Here is a 6,176-nt window from a genome sequence, read left to right on the forward strand (position 1 = left end):
ATCTCTATCTCTATCTATCTCCACCTCTATGTCTCTATTTTTCTTGAGCTCAAAACTAATTCCTAGCACCTTGGGGGTAAATGTATCAGACTAAAAATGTCTGTTTATTTAGACTCTCAGCTGATTCCAGAGAGAGAGTAACTGAGCACCCACAAAGAACAATCAACAATGCACTGTGCTGGATTTACAGTGAGAAAATAGACATGTCCACTGTCATCAGGGAGCTTACAATCAAATCTAGCAGATGATATAGACACTTACAGTATTTTCAAATGCAATGAGAGCTCAAAGAAGTACAAAGTACTTCAGGCATATAGGGGAGGAATAACCGATTCCCTGACCTGAGAGTTAAGCATCAATTAGCTAAGTGATTTCAGGAAGGGGGAGTATTGCAGGCAGTGGCAAAGTATGAGTGAAGGTCTTGGGACAATATAGGAGAAGATGCATTTAAGAAATGAAACATGACTATTATGACTGAAGTTATAGACAGTGAGCACCTAATGAAGTAAATATAAAGCTGCAGAAATTAGCAGGGCTCTAATCTAGCAGGGCTCCATAGGTCATGTAAAGTGTTTTCATCTTTGTCCAAAGGAAAATTAAGGGCACTGTGCAATAGGGTAATATAATCACATATGCATTTTTGAAATATTCCTTTGACTGCAATATAGGTAATAGATTAGGAGACTTGTGGGAGGGAGGCAACACTCTTAGCAGGAAGGCCAGTTAGGAAACCATAAAAATAGTTAGGGTGTCAGATAATTAGGACAGTTGGGGGGGGTGAATGATGGATTTAAGGTAAATCAACATATTTTTTAATTGAATAACTTCTAGAATTATGACATAAGCATTGTTTGGATGGTGGTACCCTTTACCAAGGAAAACAGGATAAACAAAGGGATTGTGCAGGATAGGATTAAAGATGATGAGTACAGTCGGGTGCATGTAGCCATCAATGTGCTTGGCAGTCTGCCAGGTGAAACAATGCAGAAAACAGTGAGATATATAGGTCTGGAGCTCAGAAGAGTATTTTGAACTAGGAGTCAGGATTTGGGAGTAATTGGCATGGGAGAGACAGCTACAACATACAAAACTGTAGGCTAGTTAGAAAAGTTAATATACTCTCAAATAGTTGCTGTGAAGATTAAATTAAATCACAAAATGCACTTGTCTTAGTGTTTGATGTACAACTGAATACCATTTGGTAATGAGTTGTTGTTATTTATTTTTATATTCAGACAAACTTATGAGGTTAGTACTAATATTATTCCCATTGTAATGATTAGGAAATGAAGCATAGAGAGGTTAACTAATTTGCCACAGTCACACAATTAGTAAGATTTGAAGCTGTAATTTTAGTCCTATGTTCATGTCTGTCTAATTCCAGAGCCCATACCCCAAGCCCCTTTCCTTTTCTTTTGCATACAAATAATTTAGATCTATTTATCATTGAAGTATTTCTTGAATATCAAGTTTGCAATGAAAAGAGCCAGATGAATACATAATCAGGCCCCTCAGAAAACGCCATGCACTATGTTGCCATTGGAAAATTACACTAAACAGGTAAAATGTTTAAAGAGTATGAGTTTCCCATTAACCATGTCACTAGTATGTAAAAATCCATGTGTTCTTAGCAAAATGGGACTACACTTATTACGCTAAAAGTCAGCGATGGTGTCAGATTTCATTGGTTTAAAAAGTATCTCTCCTTGACTTCAAATGGAAAAATCAGCTCTTGCAACAAAGACAGAAATGAGTTACATCTTTGGAATATTCAGTTTGAGGCTCACTGAGGGAACTCATGGAGGGCTCCTGTGTCTTATGAATTTTCATTCGCACCGAATGGAGCAGAGCCCTGCGTTGCCATTTATTTGCAAGGCGCTTGTTTGAGTTACCTGGAGGAGAATTATGAGAGCAACTGCATCCTTTAAGTGTTATTGCTCTTTCTTTCTGGCTCTTTACTTCTCTTTCCAGTCTCTGCTAAGGTACTTCAGTGGCTATAATGAACTGAATTCAAATTACTAGTGTGAGACTAGCAAGAGACCTGACACGCACACAAAAGATTCTTTTAACATTTCACTGAACTAATCATCCTAAAGGATTTACTCTGCCTTTCACAAGCTCTATCTCGGCTTTGATTTTTTTTTTTCTCTTTCTTAATGTATCTTGGTAGTTTAGTTCAAGATATTTTTAAATGTCAATCTGAATCTTTCAGTGAAGTTGTCGCACAAAAAAACTTATTTTGGTTGATATATTAAGTTGATGATTTCAAACTTATAAAAAATACAATAATGAGACATCAGACAAGTCTTACCAGTACCCTACGTTTATGTGTGTGTGTGTGTGTGTGTGTATGTGTGTGTGTGTTTATATGTATATACATATATTTGTGTGTGTGTATATATATATATATACATATATATACATATATGCAGAGAGAGAGAGAGAGAGGTTAACTAACACACACACACACACAATATACATACTGTGTTTGCTGTGACTAAATATTAAACTCTAACAGATATACCAAGGAAAATAATGCATTAGGTTTCAATGTAATCCTCTTCTATGGCACAGAATATCATATTAGTTCACAAGAAATTTTAAGATGTTAGATAATAGAAATTATATTACAATTTATTAAAGAGCTTTAAGAACTATGGAAGAGAAACAAACTGTGGAGAAGTGTTAGTATTTTATGGGATCAAATATATACCATTGTCATTGCCATCCTTAATTGCTCAACTGCTATGAAACCTTTGAAAGACTGATAGTAGTCAGTCAAGGAAATCTGCCCATCACCTTTATAGTGACAAAGGCTAGATCGTATGGCATGACTTGGTCTCTTAAGCAAATGGGGTTGCCCTCAGTGTAGCCCTGAAAGAATATTACCATCCAATCACTGGCCTTCACTAACACTGTTTCTATAAAACTTAGGGCACGAAGCAGTAGGAAAAGTGTGTTTCCACCACACAGGCATATTCCAAAAACAAAAACAAAAGAAAAGAATCTGACTAAGTAAGCTTAATTCCTCTTTTCGAACTAACCATTCTCTGAAGAGGAAGGCAAGAAGAATCAAAGTAGTACCAACCAAATTACTCAGATGGTGGTCCCTCCACCTGAAAACAAGAAAAAGCAAATAAACGTGTCCCTTCACAAGATGTCCTGATAACAATTTAGAGAGCAGATTGTCATGATCTGTGTGTGTTAGTAAATAGGCATTGATCCTTGGTTAAAATAAAGAATATTCTGAATAGAGACCTCATTCAAGTTAGAGTCCTGATGAAAAATATTACTCAACTGGTGGGAAATCCTGAGGAGTCACTGTTAAATTTCACACTCTGATAAGAGTTACAATTTCCTTATTACTCAGCATGCCATTCCTTGTTCATCAAAAGGTGTCCATCCTGATATTAATGATAGAATTAGATCTCAATTGTTGCCTCCAGCTGTCTCCATCTACGCCCATGGAAACCTTTTCATGAAATGAAAGATGCCATCCAAATTTGCTGCCAAAGACTGACTTCACATTCTTTTGGCTAGAAGTATTTGCTTTTCTAGGATCTATGAAGCAGGAGACACGTATACTGCTACTAATAAAATTGAGATCATATGACACATTTTACACAAATTCAGAAAACTATTAGCTAGAAAAATGATGGCTACATGGGTCAGCTTGCAAATACATTCTGCTCAGAGTGATGATCATAACAAATATCCAAATTCAAATGACAGAATCAGTAATTATATTTTTCATTTTTAGAACATTCACATTGTAGTCACCTATAACTTTATATCTTATAATATATAAGTGTCTTCTATGCTCAGAGTAACCACTTCCTGATTGAGAAAATGAAATTACCGTAGCTAAAATGGCAAATGTTTAATGTGTGCCCACGTGCAATAGGGATTCAATATTAGTGTAGTGATATATCTGGAGTTCTAATATCCATATAACTCAATAGTAATGCTGAATAAATTTTGCCCAAGAACAAGAAAAAACTGTTCATTTCATCATTTTGATATGCTGGTATTTATCACACCTCCAACCAGAAAGAGAATCTAAAAATTTGGTGTGTGTGTGTGTGTGTGTGTGTGTGTGTGTGTGTGTAGGATTATATGCTTTAACACTGTACTTTTTGTATTATCTCTTAACTGAATGCCATATTCTTTCTACCTTTCCATCCTCTTTGCTTTATGTATAATGTTACCTGACACTTCCACCACCCAATGGCCCCAGCACATACACATTTCATTGAAAAGAAGACTAAGAAGTTTCCTACCTAAAAATTTAACTGGGTCCAAACAAATGGCAATTGACTTTCCACTGGAAAGTTATATAGATAAGAGGTAGCAAATAGTGGTACATGGCTTTAAAATGCACTCTGATTCACTTTCTTTGTTCTAAATTTTTAGTGAATGTTAATACTGCCGTGTAATTTTATGTCATGGTATTGTGAAGAAAAACATAGGATGAGCCATACAACGGGAATGAACCATGCTCCAGTGTCACCACCGTCCTCCACTGAAGCTCTGAAGTCTCACTAAGATGAGTTTAGAACTCTTTGGTCCTTCATAAATGCTAGTAGACAGTCACATGGTCGTTGTGTAAGAACACGCAATTTGGAGGAGAAGCCTTCAAGTGAAAAGGGCAACATCTAATTTAAGACCACTCCTCTTTCATGTATAAACAAGAGAAAATAACACTTCAAAGAGTAGGAAAAACCAGCATTTAGCTTTAGAAATATTATGATACAAATAAGTAATATACTTGACATATTCATCTAATCAATAGCTACTCAGCACACCGGGGTTTGGGATAGTTTGGCAAATGAAACAGACAAGGCCTATTGATACCAAGAGAACAAAACTAAGGGGAAAGGCCCAATCTAGTAATCACTGTGTGAAATTTGTCTGAAACAGAATCAGAACCATGTTATCAGAAGTCAGCAACTTCCTGGTCCTACTTCAGTGGAATAAAGGATCTCAAAGAGTCAAGATGTTATTACTTCCGCAGATAAGTCTTGCCCGGGAAACTTGAACTAGGAGAAAAGTGTTCCCATGGAGAACATGATCACAGATTCCTGTTTGCAAAATAATCCTGGTATTCAACTGTTTTCCAATGTCATCAGCAGCAGCACCACTTCCATACTTAGCAGAGTCTTGGTTTGAAAGGCAAATGATATGGTCACCTTACATGTAAGCCTATCCCTGTGATGAGGCTAAAACATGCCTCAGGGCCCTGGACAATCTTAGATATCCAAGGCTATAAGTTTGGCACTGTTTCACATAAAGATGAGAACCTCTTTGGCCCAAGAAACAATCTCTGTCCAATAAAATCAATAGTCTGTTTTTCCATAATGTACATCTGTCAGAAGTCCAAGATTGATTCCTGAATTTGTCTCTATGGGGCAAGAAGATTGTCTTGCTCTAGCCACATTTGAGCCTTAATAGGCATAAATCCAGGTTAAGAATGCTATTTGGCAGCAGTGACTAGGTAACTGGAAAAAGTATATCTCAAATTTAGATTTGTTTTTGACAGTCAGGCTCTGGAAAACCATAATATTTTCATTTGAAAACAAGTCCCAAAGTTAAGGTAGAAACGGTAGGGTTGTTTATGCTTTCACTTGCTTTTCCATACAACAAATATTTCTTTCTTAAATATCACCATACACTGGGCTATGGTGGTCCTCAGATGTAGCAGTGTCAGCACAAACAATTTTTGACCTTACCGTGACCCTCATTCCTCACTGGGAAGTTAAAGGATTTTGTTGGAGGAAAAAGTAGAGATCAGTCTTTACTCTAGGAATTATGTAGTTTGGAACTTTAACAGGAAGTATTTTGGTTTTATCCTCATGATCCTGAGGATAAAATTCTACATATACACATAGAGGCAGACTGAGAAAAGAAGATTTAACAGAAAATACATGAGAGTTTCTAGTGAAACTACAAAGAAGGTAAAAAAATATTTTATTACCATCTTGTTTGAGCAGCAGGGTCTTGAAATTCAAAAAAACTAAAGGAAAAGGTCACCAAACTTGTACTCTCAGTTTTCATCATGTAAACACTATTCCAATTTTTCCATTGATGAAACAGAATCAACCTTTCTACTAGAGAGCATTTTATTTGAAAGTGCTTTGAGTATGCACTTGGTGAATGGCTGTTACACGCAGACAATA

The sequence above is a fragment of the Hipposideros armiger genome, unplaced genomic scaffold (genome assembly GCF_001890085.2).
Source record: "Hipposideros armiger isolate ML-2016 unplaced genomic scaffold, ASM189008v1 scaffold_1079, whole genome shotgun sequence".
NCBI lineage: Eukaryota > Metazoa > Chordata > Mammalia > Chiroptera > Hipposideridae > Hipposideros > Hipposideros armiger.